The sequence below is a fragment of the Canis lupus genome, chromosome 9, assembly GCF_011100685.1.
Source record: "Canis lupus familiaris isolate Mischka breed German Shepherd chromosome 9, alternate assembly UU_Cfam_GSD_1.0, whole genome shotgun sequence".
Classification (NCBI taxonomy): domain Eukaryota; kingdom Metazoa; phylum Chordata; class Mammalia; order Carnivora; family Canidae; genus Canis; species Canis lupus.
This window is the reverse complement of record NC_049230.1, coordinates 58,724,235-58,737,164: the sequence shown is the minus strand read 5'-3', so window position 1 is coordinate 58,737,164 and position 12,930 is coordinate 58,724,235. Positions and strand designations below refer to the sequence as shown.

Here is a 12,930-nt window from a genome sequence, read left to right as displayed (position 1 = left end):
GACGGCTCAGGATCATCATCCTGGTAACTTTGTGAACTGCTTTGCCATCACTTCCCAGCTTCTGAGAGAATGCCACAGGAGCCAGTGTAGCCTCTCCCATCCTTCTGGAAGGTGGCATCCCTCAGAGGCCCTGGGTGCCTCCTGCCACATCCACAGGTCCAAGGGCCTGGTCAGCCATGAGACAAGGGATCCCCCGGCCTTATTGTGAATAGTTGGTCTACAGAGTGGGCTGCCAGAGATGAACAGAAAGTTGCTGTTCAATGAGCACTTTTTACGATGATAATGGTAGTCATAATAGTAGCTATGGCCATGTTTATTGAGCTCTTGTGTGTAGGTGGGTCCTGATAGTCCTAGGCTGGTATTTTGCATGCAAGTTCTCACTGTTAAGAGGTGGGTCCTACCTGGCCTCCTGTTTACAGAAGAGGGAACAACAAAGAGGAGACTTGGGAACTAGCCTGAGCTCGTGTGGCCGCACACAGACAGCATGGGATTTGAACTCTGGGCTCTTTGACTCCAGAGCCTGTGGTGGTCTGCCCCTCCACGTCTGTACCACCTGGCCATCTGGTCCCAGGGGGACCAAGTGCCACCACCTCCCAGAAAGCCCCCTTGATAAGCTCAAGTTAGAAGCAGTGATCCCTTTTGTGATTGTGCAACATAAAGAAGCAGTTTGCTCTGGTGCCCCCTCCGCCACATCTGCTTTTTCCCTGAGGGCAGGAACCTGGTCTGGACCCTGCAGAGGATGTCCAGGTGAACGAGGACTCAGGCCTGCATTTTCACTGAGGGTCTGCCTCTCTCCGGCTGGGATGCCTCTGACAAGTCACATGACCTCTGAGCCTAAGTCTTCTTGGCTGTCAAATGGATGCTCTGTCTGCCCCGTAGGGCTGCTTTGAGTGCACAAGCTGCCAACACTCCCAAGGGATCTGGCCCAGCACCCAGTCCCACCAGGCGGTACTCTGTGTGTGATAACCCCCGCCCCCCCCTGCCATGCATACATACCTCACCTCCACGGTTTTATCTGAGAGCCGGGAGGCATTTGAGACATGCCCCCATATGCCATGGCTTGTTGTGAATGGGGAGGGTAGTGTTCAGGGGGTTTCTGAAAGTCTCCTAAAGCCAGAGTTTCCCCTTGGCAATTCCAGGCCCAGAACGCGCACGTCCCTGAGCTCAGCTGCAGGGCACCAGCACGTCCTCCATCAGCCTCCTACAGAAGAGGACCCCTGACTGTGGAGCCACCCCACCATGCTGTAGGTGGGGAACTGAGGCCCAGACATAGGCTGTGATTTCCCGACAACCAAGCAGTGAGAGTCCCTGAGGAGCCTTGAGACACCCCCTCCCCGCCCCCCAGCTGCCAGCCACCTGGCCACATGCCACAGCTCAGAGCAGAGACCACCTGCAGCATTTACAGAAGGCCTTGCACTTCCCAGGCCCTGCTTGGGTCAGCGAGGGGTCAGGAGGGTCAGGGGGAACACAACGCAGGAATGTACAGGGCCTGCTGTGGTGTGGGCTCCAGAAGCCATGGTTGCATGCTGGCCAGTCGCTCTACACCAGGTGGCAGGACTGGGAGGAGAAGTGGAGCTCAGCCTCGTGGAGATGGTGCTAGGGGTGCGTGGTGGCTCAGGAGGCCCTGAGAGCCCTGCAGCTGACAGAGGGGCAGGTGTGCCTGTCTGTGCCCCTCTGCACTGCTCTGCCCTCTCATCCATGTCCCAGGTGGACAGGTGGGCAGTGACCAGCAATGAATGTGAGTGTGGAGGGTGTGGAGGTGGAGCAGAGCTTAGTTACACTCCGGAAATGTCTTGCCACCTCAGGCCCACGGGGAAGAGGAAGGCTCCATAGGGTGGGCTCCCCCAGGCTGAATCTGTTTTCCCAGGGTGCTGGGCTATGTCCCGAGAGGCAAGAGCACACTAGCCCCTAGAGGGGCACCAGAAACAGAAGAAAAACAATGTTTAGAGAGAAGGTGCCCAGCTTGGGGTCCTGACCCAGCCAGTCTGGAGCTTCCTCTGTGAGTCAGGGCTGAGGACACCTATCTAGCCGGGTCATGGAGGATAGTCCTTGAGGAGTGCTGCACGCACTAGGGCCTGGGTGCAGGGAGTCCACCCTGCAGGCCTGGGGAAGGCTGGTTTGGGCCAAGCAGCGGCCACCCAGGGGGCCAGCACCTGGCATATGCCTGACAGTTGGGCCCAGCCGGCAGGGAAGGTATGCTGGCAGGTGGCCGAGCCACGATGCCAGAATCTGCCTCGGTGTGTCCTCTGGGGCCTCAGCTGCCATATGCCTCTGTCAGTCCTAGAGGTCCAGCTGCAGATGGGACGTGGGGGCGGGGGGAGGTTGCCTAGGGTAGAGGTGGCTCTTGTTCTGGAGGAGGAGGCAGGTGTTGGCCACAGGAGTGCTTTTCAGAGACCAAGGGCTGGGGCTGGCCTGGAGCCTTCCTGACTTCCTCCCATAAACGCACGGGTCCACAGGCCTCCTCGTCTTTGATCCCATTGTGTCCTCCACCAGAGTTCCTTTCCCCTCTGCTCCTAAACCTGCCTATCCATGTAGGCTGTCTCAGACTCTGCATATTGTAAGAAGCTGTCCCTGACTTGCCTGGCCCAAAGTGAGAATCCAGCAGTCCTCTTCCTGGGGGCACTTTCCATGTTCTTTTCTGGTTTCTGGATCTGTTTCTGTATTGGGGGTTCTGTGTTGCTATAGGGCGGGGGGGTTTTGTCTGAGTCATCTCATGGTTACTGGCCATCAGCCCAGGCCCTGCCCAAAGACAGCTGGGAAGACGTATGGAAGGAGGGAAGGCAGGGATATCCTGAGTCCTGGTTCCTGGACCCGTGGTCTCGTTTGGAGAGTATGGGGCCTGAAGAAGGATGTAGTAACAATCAACAGCAACTCCATGGCTTGGGTGTCTGTCATGTGCCTGGCCAATGGCTAAGTATTTCTGATTCATGTGCCAGTCCTGTCCTGCAGCCCAGGGTGATAGCGTGGGGGCACAGGCCGCTGGGACATGGCAGGGCCAAGACTTGAACCCGGGGCTGCTGCCTACCAAACCTCTCATCTGTCAGGCAACAAATATTTTTGGAATAGCTTAAAAGGAAGAGATTAGAAAGGGTGAGGCTTTTAAAGGGACAGCAAGAACTTTTCTACCTCTTGGCCCTTGCAGGGACCCCAGTAGGGGTAGGCGGGGATGGAGTACAAGGGACAAATGAAAGATACCTTGTTGCTCCCAAAGTCCAGGCTGGTTTAATCCTGTTGTCTACTGTCACTGTGCCTGGTTCCAGGTTGGGGGTGAGGGGTTCATAAAGAGCCTGAAGAGCAAACCCCTTTGCCTGAGCCAGTGTGGGGTATGGAGTAGGTTAGGGAAGCTGGGTCCTGGCCAGACGTGGCTACTGGTGTGCTCACGGCCCTTGTCTTGCAACCTCAGTCTCCTGGGAGGTAAAATGGGGGAGCAGGACTGAGCAACCCCAGAGTGGATTCTGACCTCTTTCTGAGCCTGCCGGTTTGGGGCACACCTGTGTTTTCTCCTAGCTGGTGGCTGCTGCCATCAGTTCCAGTGTCTGGTGAGCCTAGGGCTCCCTGGTGGCTATGACAAGTTCCATTAACCACAGAGGTGGCAGCGGGGCTATTTTTGAAGCAGCCTGTGGTGGGGGAGTTTCCTTTTGGCACTGACTGAGGATGGGAACCTTGGGCAGGGGAAGTCCCGCACAGAGACAGGGCTGGCGCCTCTTCCTTCACCCGCCCTGGCATGGAGAGGCCACCCAGGTCCCCAGAGGCCCCTGCACCACGCACCCATCCTCTACCCTGAGCTGAGCAGCCCTTCTCCCAAGCTTCTCAGGAGCCACTTTGCAAGGTAATGGCTACTGCCCTGCCTCCGGCTGTGGGGAACCCCTCACTTTCCTGCCGCCTGGGGCTGCCACCTTTGCCCCGATGATGTGCCTGGCAAATGGCAGGGAAGCAGGCATGAGAGACTCCTGGGGTCCGGGCTCTTGGGCACCTGACCTGGCTGTTCCCCCTGCCACTGCTGCTGCTCACTTGATCATCGCCTGCCAGGAGCTGCCAGTGGGTCCGTGCCATCAGCCTGCGGTGACCTTTGTTGCCGCCCGGGTTCACACTGAGTGAGCATGGGCTTTGTGATGAGGGAAGCAGAAAAAGCAGGTTTTTTTTCCTCTGGGGTAAATTTTGACTGCGCCTGGGCTCGTTTCTGATAGTTGAGCAGTAAGTTTCCTGCAGAGATTCTCCCACCAGGAATAGCTATACCCGGGATGATGGTCATTCTCCTGGGGCCAGGGGCAACCCTACTGGGTTTCATCCTTCCATCATTGGTTGTCAGGGCTGCAGCCATGGTCTGAGACAGGATATGGGGGTAGAGGGATTTCTCTCTGAAACTATCTGTTCCCTGGGGCCCCTGGAATGAGCTGGCCTGGGGACCCCAGCTTCTGTTTCCTGGCCTCCGGCATTTACACACTGGATGAACAGCCATTCACCCGGCCCTCCCTTTGTGACCTGCTCGGGTGCTTTGGTCTCCACCTTCAAGGAAATCTCCACTTGGGGAGAGAAAAATGTGAGCAGGTGGTAACAACATGGGGACAAATGCTGTGGAGCTGGGAATACCTGACTGGGGAAGTCCTGGGGGACTGCTTGGAGGAGGTTCCTTGGGTTGGGCTCTGAAGGAGCCAGGTTTGCCTGGAGGTATTTCATTCCAGGGAGGGGGAGTAGAGTCTGCTGAGGCCTTGAGGAGAGAATGAGTTCATTTATCTGAAGGGTATGGTCCTTGGAATGGTGGGGCTGCCTAAAGGGTCTGAAGCTCCTCAGCACAGTGAGATCCCAGCCTCCTCCAGCTCCAATCTCCAAGGATTGCCCCGAGCAAATGAGATTAAAACCCAGACTTTGGAGAGAGTTAGATCTGGGTTCAGACGCAGGGCTTGCCATCTCCTAGAGCCAGGGCCTTGGTGGGTCACTTATCTGTGCTTTGGTTTCTCCTTCCGTAAAATGGGGTCGTTGCAGACGTCATGGCAGGGATGAGCCGAGGTGCTGCATTAACCCCTTGCACAGCAAAGTGCTGGATATATATCTTCCTTTTCAGAGTGGGTGGGATGAGGCATGGCCTTCTGGACTTCACTGGGTCCCTGAGCCAAAGGCTTTTCCGCACAGAAACCAATTGTTTCGTTGCTCTTTTTTTTTAATCGAGATTTTATTTATTTGAGAGAGAGTGCACACGTGTGTGAGTGTGTGTGTGGGGGCTGTGTGCAGAGCGAGAGGGAGAAGCAGGCTCCCCGCTGAGCAGGGAGCCCGATGGTGGGGGCTTGATCCGAGGACCCCAGGATCATGACCTGAACCAAAGGCAGACACCTAACCAACTGAACCCACCAGGCGCCCCTTCATTGCTCTTTTAACGGCAAGATGAGATGTTTACAGCTCCTACATTTTAATTTTTTTCTTCCAAAATTGAGTTTTATTATCTGAGCAGTTGGAAATGAAAGGTGACTAGGAATCTTCTCAATTTTATTTTATTTTATTTTATTTTTTTAAGATTTTATTTATTTATTCATGAGAGACACAGAGGCAGAGACACAGGCAGAGGGAGAAGCAGGCTCCATGCAGAGAGCCCGACGTGGGACTCGATCCCGGGACTCCAGGATCATGCCCTGGGCTGAAGGCGGCGCTAAACCGCTGTGCCACCTGGGCTGCCCGCTTCTCAATTTTAAAAAGGCTCTGGGCAGCCCTGCAGTAGGAGGGGAGGTCTGTTTGAAATGGCTTAGTGATTTCTGCCCAAGCTGGGACTGTGGAAACCCTGCACATGAAGGCACACGCTGCTTGCTTGGGGCTTCAGGTGCCTGGGAGGAACCACCGACCCCCTACCCCAACCAGTCAGTTAATGCAGCCAGCTCCCCCCACCCCCACCCCCGCCAGGCCCTGGGCAAGACACTGCTGGTTTAGAGATGACTGCAGAGATATGCTCCTGCTTGAAAGGCCAGCAGAGGAGGAAGAGAGGGTGACCAAGGAAGCAGTTGCTGCCCAAACTGTGGACTTCAGGAAGAACCCTGCTGTGGGGACAGCAGCGGATGGAGAAGAGGGGCCTGGGTACTGCCTGCCTGCCCCTGCACGCCCACTCTTTGGGGTCTGTTTCTTCTTTATGGATGGAAGGGTCTTGAGTACCCCAGGTGGGACTTGACCAAGACCTCACAGGAGTGTTTAGCTTGAGCAGGACCCAGGATCTGTTCTGGAAGTGTGGGTGCTATATTGCCTGTGACAATCCTAGGACCCACGAGGGGGTGTGCAGTTGGGAAGGGGAGGCCCCTCTGTTCGGGGGCCTGGGGTGTGGTGGAAGAGTCGGGAAATGCAGGAGGGCAGGCCCGTGCCAGCAGGGCAGAACTTGGAATGCGTCGTGCAGCCGTGTAGGCCTTGTCCTGGAGAGCGTTGGCTGGGGAGCGGCAGATGGGGATTTGTGTGTTCAGGATGGTGGGGCACCGTCCTCTTATAAGCTGGCGGTTGGGTTATCAGGCAGGAGATCTGAGTTCCGCAGGCCCACCCTGTGAAGATGGGGCTGGTCATGATCCTACTGGTCCTGAAGCTGAGGAATCAGAATAGCATGTGTGGCTTTGGGGGTGGGGAGTGAGAAGACAGAGGACCAGTCAGGAAACCAGACGCTGTCTGTGGCTCATCCCCTGTGGCTCCCAGGCCCCCGTGACTCTGGCCTGAGATCTGGCTGCTTCCTGTCAAATGATGAGTGGGTAAAGTCTGCTTATCCCAAGATGAGAAGAGAAGTGGGGCCAGGGTGTGGGCAAGGGCACAGCAGCCAGAGCCAAACCTCTGGGCCAGAATTCATTCACTCACTCACTCACTCACTCATTCATTCATTTTCATTCACTCTTCCAAGGCAGTATGGACTAGGGGAGTCAGACAGACTTGGTTTCAAGTGTCATTTCTGCCTGTTGCCTGCTGTGCGACTTTGGGCCTGTCACTTAACCAGTCTGAACTTTCATATCCTCTTCTACACAATGTGGATTATAGCAGCCCCCACCTAGGGTGGCCATAAAGGGAACAAGGTATATACAAGGCCTGGGGTGTACCTGGTGCATATGCAGAGTGCATGCTCCGTCAGTGGCAGGCTGTCACCACGTCCTCCCCACCAGCCAGGCTGTGTGGGTAGGACATTCCTTCTGGTCCCACTCCCAGTCCTGGTCCTGGGACATGGAGTCAGTGGAGTTTCTTTAGGTGTTCACAGCCTTGCTGGTCTGGGACGCAGGTTTAAATGGCAGCGTTCTCTGTGATATATGGACCCTGGCAAGTCATGTTTCTCCTCAGAGCCTGTGTCCTCCTCTGCAAAATGGGAGTGACGGTGCCTCCTGGGCTTCTTGGGAGATACTCAGATCACTTAGCTCAGGGGAGATGCTTGATGTGGATGTTGTCTGAGGCTGAAACTGGCACAGCCTTGACCCCACCAGCAGCCAGACCCCATGTCCCTGCTGCGCCTCAGATCTCCCATGTGGGAAGGGGTCTGAAGGGGCATGTTGGGCATTGCTGCCTGTGACACCTCTCGTCTCTGGGCTGGCTGAAGGCTTCCAGCAGCAGGCATCTATCCCAGGCTTCTGCTACCAGGGGCCTGCTGGACAAACGGAAATAGTCCCTGGTGCCCACGCCAGTATTGGCTTACTTATTCAGGGTGGGGGAAGAGAACTGTGAATGGAAGGTGTAAAGTCACTGAGCTAGTTTCCTGCTTTGGGAAAACAACTCAGAAAGCTGTTCACTCCACTGGAAGGGGCCTTCCTCAGGGAAACTGGTATGGGATGCAGCATCCAGTGGAGGCAGGGCAGGGAGACACCTTCCTCCATTGACAGGCCAAGAACGTGGCTAGGCTCAAAGCCTTGTGGCCATCAGGAGAACTTACATGCAGACGTCTAGAAAAGGACAGGCAGGACATGCTGTTTCCACCTCAGGGTTTGGGAACAAAATGAGACATAAATAAACACACAGTATATGAATGCACCACCATGAGATCCCCAACATACAGATTTTCACATGCATAGACCCCCCCCCCCAAACCCACCCCAAGCCAGGTCTTTGCCCTGAACCTTCCTGGGGTTTCAAGACTTGAGTCATCTTTCTTTTTCTTTCTTTTTTTAAAAATCTTACTTATTTTTTTTAATTTTTATTTATTTATGATAGTCACATACAGAGAGAGAGAGAGAGGCAGAGACACAGGCAGAGGGAGAAGCAGCCTCCATGCACCGGGAGCCCGACGTGGGATTTGATCCTGGGTCTCCAGGATCGCGCCCTGGGCCAAAGGCAGGCGCCAAACCGCTGCGCCACCCAGGGATCCCTAAAAATCTTACTTATTAAGGATAGAGAGCAAGCCAGCATGAGGGGCAGAGGGAGAGGGAGAAGCAGACTCCTTGCTGAGCAAGGAGCCTGATTCAGGGCTCGATCCCAGGACCCTGGGAACATGACCTGAGCCAAAGGCAGATACTTAACCAACTGAGCCACCCAGACATCCCTGGAGTCATATTTCATGGGGAGGGTAAGGGCCTCATGGACTGTTAGCTTCTACAAGGTGTGTCATTTGGCAGTAGGGAAAGGAGGACACGATTCCTCTAGATAAAGTTTCCAGAAATTGCAAGGCAAGGGCCAGGTGACAGTCTTGGTCAGAAAGGCCACTGCAGAAACCTCATTGCCCAGCCCAGCCCAGGAACTGGTCCCTTCCAGGGAGTGCTTGGATAAAACCCAAGCCCCGAATTAGTAAGAGCTTTATCTGATGGCCAAGCTGGGCAGGGTGGGGGGTAGTATCAGGGGGCTTTGCAAAGGTAGCCATAGTCCACATAAGCGATGACGGGGTCTGTTTCAGACCTGTCCCAAAGAGGACATGCAGGAGGCAGACAGAGCATGATCTGGGGACCAATAGCCCCAGCCGTGTCGCTTACCAGCTGTATGACCCTGGGCAAGGCCCCACCCTTCTCTGAGCACCAGTTCTCGTGTCTGCCACATGGAGAGGATCACTTCTCTGTTGCCCAGTGAGGGTTAGTGCTAATGACAGAGTCTCAGAGGACCGACCCATGTGTCAGGCTCTGCTGTAAGGAGTTTACATCTGTAAACACATTCGGTCCTCTCAGTGACCCTAAGAGGAATATCTTACTATTAGCCCCACTTTCGAGATAAGGAAACCGAGTCATTAGATGGTTTAATGAAGTCAGGCCAGGATTTGAACCTAGGCAGCTGGGCTCCCCAGCAGGCCTTGCTTAACCCTTAGGCAAATCCTGAGCTCATCCTTGGGCACCTGGTAGACACTCACTTTGGGAACCTGGACTGGGAGCTGCACTCTGCATCTGCAGAGCCCTTGCTCCGTGCAGAAGAAAGGCCTTCAGTGTGGCCTGTGGCTGGATCTCACATTCCATGCATGTTTGGCCTCTGACCTGGGCTTGGCAGGCTGGGCCTCATTGTTCTGCAACTTGGCAGGACCTGCCAGGGACAGGCAGCTAGCTAGCTCCCTGTGTCACCCGGAGATGCCTACATGTGCTGAAGGGCTTTCCCATCACTCTGCATCTGTCAGTCTCAGTCTCTCCCTTGGTCTTTCTGCATCTACACTCTCTAGAAAGCCGTTTGGGGCAGGAATCTCCAGTAGAGGGGTGAGGTTTCCACCTAGGTAGAGACAAACAGAATGTAAAGTCTCTGAAATGCAGCACTCCTAGAGAGCGGGAGGCAGTGGCTGTTCCCAGGAGGGGCTTTGGAGTCATTGAGAGCAAATCCCCTGTGCAGCTTATCAGCCATGTGACCATGAGCTTCCCATCTATAAAATGGGTCTACTGACAGCCCTAGGATGCATGGGAAAGATCTGGCTCACTGGAAAGGTACAGAGAACCTGCATTGCCTTCCTCCCAACCATCCCCCCTTCCACCTCCCTCCCCGCCCCATTCCACCCCTTCTCTCTTCCCCTTCCTTCCTCCTGCCTCCACCTCCCCACCCTTCCCCTCCCTGTATCCTTCCCCTTTGTAGTGTCCCTCTCTGACACTTGGGAGGGTGTGACTTGCAGAATCCTCCTTGGCTTCTTTCCTAGAACAAAGGCCCCTCTTCCTCACTGGGGAGGAGGACAGGGCACAGCCCTTCTTCCATTAGGTTCTAGATAGAGCAGCTCTTAGGAACAGTAATTTACCAAAGCTCCAGGGGGTTGGCAGAAAAGGTACCATGGACAGCAGAGCTGCATCACCCTGTGCCGTCCCAAAGGGCACAGACTCTGGGGGCTCCTATCCATGGGGCCCTTGTGGTGGGAAACGGCCCCTTGTGGCCCTCCAGCCTTGGGATCACCCCTGCCCACTCAGCACAGGCCCTGTTTCTGGGGAGAGGGGCTTGTTCAGTGGAGAGTTGATGTAGGAAGTTCTCAACCTTGTATATAAGGAAGGAAGATGATGAATTTGCCACTAGTAGCCTATGAGGAGTGCAGGGTAGTCATTTGGGGCAAAGATGCCACCGTGGGTTTGAGTCCTGGCTCCACTGCCATGGATCTGGGCAAATCTCTTAACCTCCTTGTGCCTTAGTTTTCTCTTCTGTAAACTGGGATAATAGTAGACTCTGTCCCCTGAGAGATAGGATCTGTGAAATGAGATGAAGGGTATAGAGCAAGGCCTAGCATAATAAAGGCACACAACTTTTGACATCATTATTATTACTGTTGTTTCTGATGAGGCCAGGGACCCCTTGGCAGTGCTCTGGGAGCCTTGTGAGAGGCCTGGGGTGGGCTCCTGAGTGTGTAGTCTGTGCCTCTCGGTGCACATTGGGAAGGTGCCATTAATATGACACAGGGCAAGAGGGATGACCTTGGCCGACACCTGCTAAGCCTCCGCCCAGTGTGACTTGCCCAGGCTCCCAGCTGGTGAGTGACAAGGCCAAGAGGCAAACCCAGGCCCACTGGCCCTGAAAGGCTGGGGTGAGCTTAGATGAGGGGAGGGAAATCCAGAGACACACATGCCATGGTCAGCCATCCATGTGATGTCTGTCGGCAGGTGAGCCGGTACCTGTGTGGGTCTGGCCTCTAGGCCGTTTTGGCACCTTCAGAGATAAAGACAGACCTTCTTGCTGAAGACAGTTCTCCTCCAGCCTTTCCCTGGGAGTCTTCCTAAGGGCAGAGGATGGTGAACATGTCACCCCCAGGGGTCTGGGGGTACAGCCCGAAGCAGCTGCAGAGCCTGCAGGAGTCTCCGGTTTTATCTTAAAATGCATGCGCATTTTACATTCTATTCCCTCCGAATCTGGTTTATTGCTGCACACATGTCCCCCCTGAGTAACAGAGCTGCCTCGGGAAGCCGCTCGTGTCGGTCTATCCTGGGGCTTTTCCTCCTGGTCCTCACTGTGTCACCCTGGGGTTGTGCTCTCCATTGTGGAAGCTGGGGCACAAGCTGAGGGGGCCATGGTTCCATATGCATTCCAGGAAGCCTCAGTGGCCCACGTGGAGGAGGGCTCAGTGAGCAGGGCATAGGCACTGGGAGACCCAGGGGCCCAGGTGGGAGGTGAGTCCCGCACCAGGACAGAGTCAGGGGCATGGCGGGCGAGAGAGGCCTCAGACACAACCCCACCGTGCCCTCCACCTGCCACCGATTCAAGATGAGAAAAAGAGCCCTATAACATAAAATGCCACGTTTGTGGGTCCATGTGGGCTCAGTCTTGGCAGCTTCACACACAGGACAGCATGGGCCACACTTGGCAGGACACAGCCCTCGCCCTGCACACGCTCCCTGTTGTGGAGGGCTTCCCTGCCAGCCTGAGTTGGGAGCCATCTGCTCCATGGGGCCTCGCTTTCAGCTGTCTACCTGGCGTGCTGGAGAGTGGCATTACCCTGAAGCAGCTGATGAAAGGTGTGTGAGGGAGGAGCTGGGCCTGTCCTAAGGGCACAGAGAAAGAATGGGCGCTGGACCCCAGCAGGCCCGCATGCAGGTTCTAGAAAGGCTTGGGGTCCCTTTGAGGGCAGACCTAGGGAGGCAGAGCTGGAGACTCAAACTCTGGGGTCATTTAGGGTTTGGTGGACATCCTCTGATCAAAAGGCATCACAGATATCCCCGAGCCTGGGAGGGCTGAATGCCACCCACTGTAGCTGGAAAAACCTACAGTGGAGAGGAAGGAAGAGATTCCTTTCCCAGTGCCCAGACACCCCTGTGTTAATGGGGGGGGGACAATGGTGTCTACTTGGGAGGTGTGTGCCATGGAGCTGGCCGAGCCCCTGGACCAGGGTTAGGCTTTCAGTTTGGCTGGTGGGTGTAGATGATCAGCTTAAAGAATGAAAGAAACAGAGTCTGTCTAGGGAGAAAGTGATGTCTTAGGTTGGTTCTCCAGAAGCAGACCCTGGGAGTGAGGAAACTGTAAAGGAGTGGGGGAGGCAGACAAGCAGGGATGTGATCTCAGACCAGACCCACTGGCTCCACCCAGGGCTCTGGAGTGTGAGTCACACCCCCAGAGTGTCCTGACCCAAGGCAAGGGCACTTTCATACTGGGCCTGTTGGTCATTGATTAAGGGTTGCCCAAGGAGCCACCAATTCCTAGGGACTCTGGCTTTCTGGAGCGTATAGACAGAGCTGCTCCAGTAGCCTGGGCCAGTCCTTAGGGGCTCTATTTGGGATGTGTTGAGTCTGTGGGACCTCCGAGGTGGGGTCTGCTGGAAGTAGCAGCAGCCAGCTTCAGGGGCCCTCACCACTTGCCTACACTACGACAGGTCCCTCCTGGGCATCAGTCCCTTTCATTCTGTGCAGCCAGGTGGGAGCCCAGGTCTGGCCCTGAACATAGAAGGTGCTGCAGAAGTGTTTGTGGGCTTTTCCCTTGCATCCAGGAGGATCATGGTGGCCAGTTGCCAGCTCTCACCTCTGGCTGTGCAGCGATTCTGTGTGCCTCAGCCTTGGTACCAGAGGCAGTCTTCTGCTAGGGAGGCTGGCAGAGGCTGCCGGTGACACAAGGGGTGGCAGTGGTTCTGGGAAT

At 55.4% G+C, this 12,930-nt stretch overlaps 1 protein-coding gene across 6 annotated transcripts in view; it reads left to right on the top strand.

Annotated features, from left to right (window-relative positions):
* NEK6 (NIMA related kinase 6) overlaps window positions 1-12,930 on the top strand; it is an 83,200-nt gene that overhangs the window by 24,724 nt on the left and 45,546 nt on the right. The window lies entirely within an intron of this gene.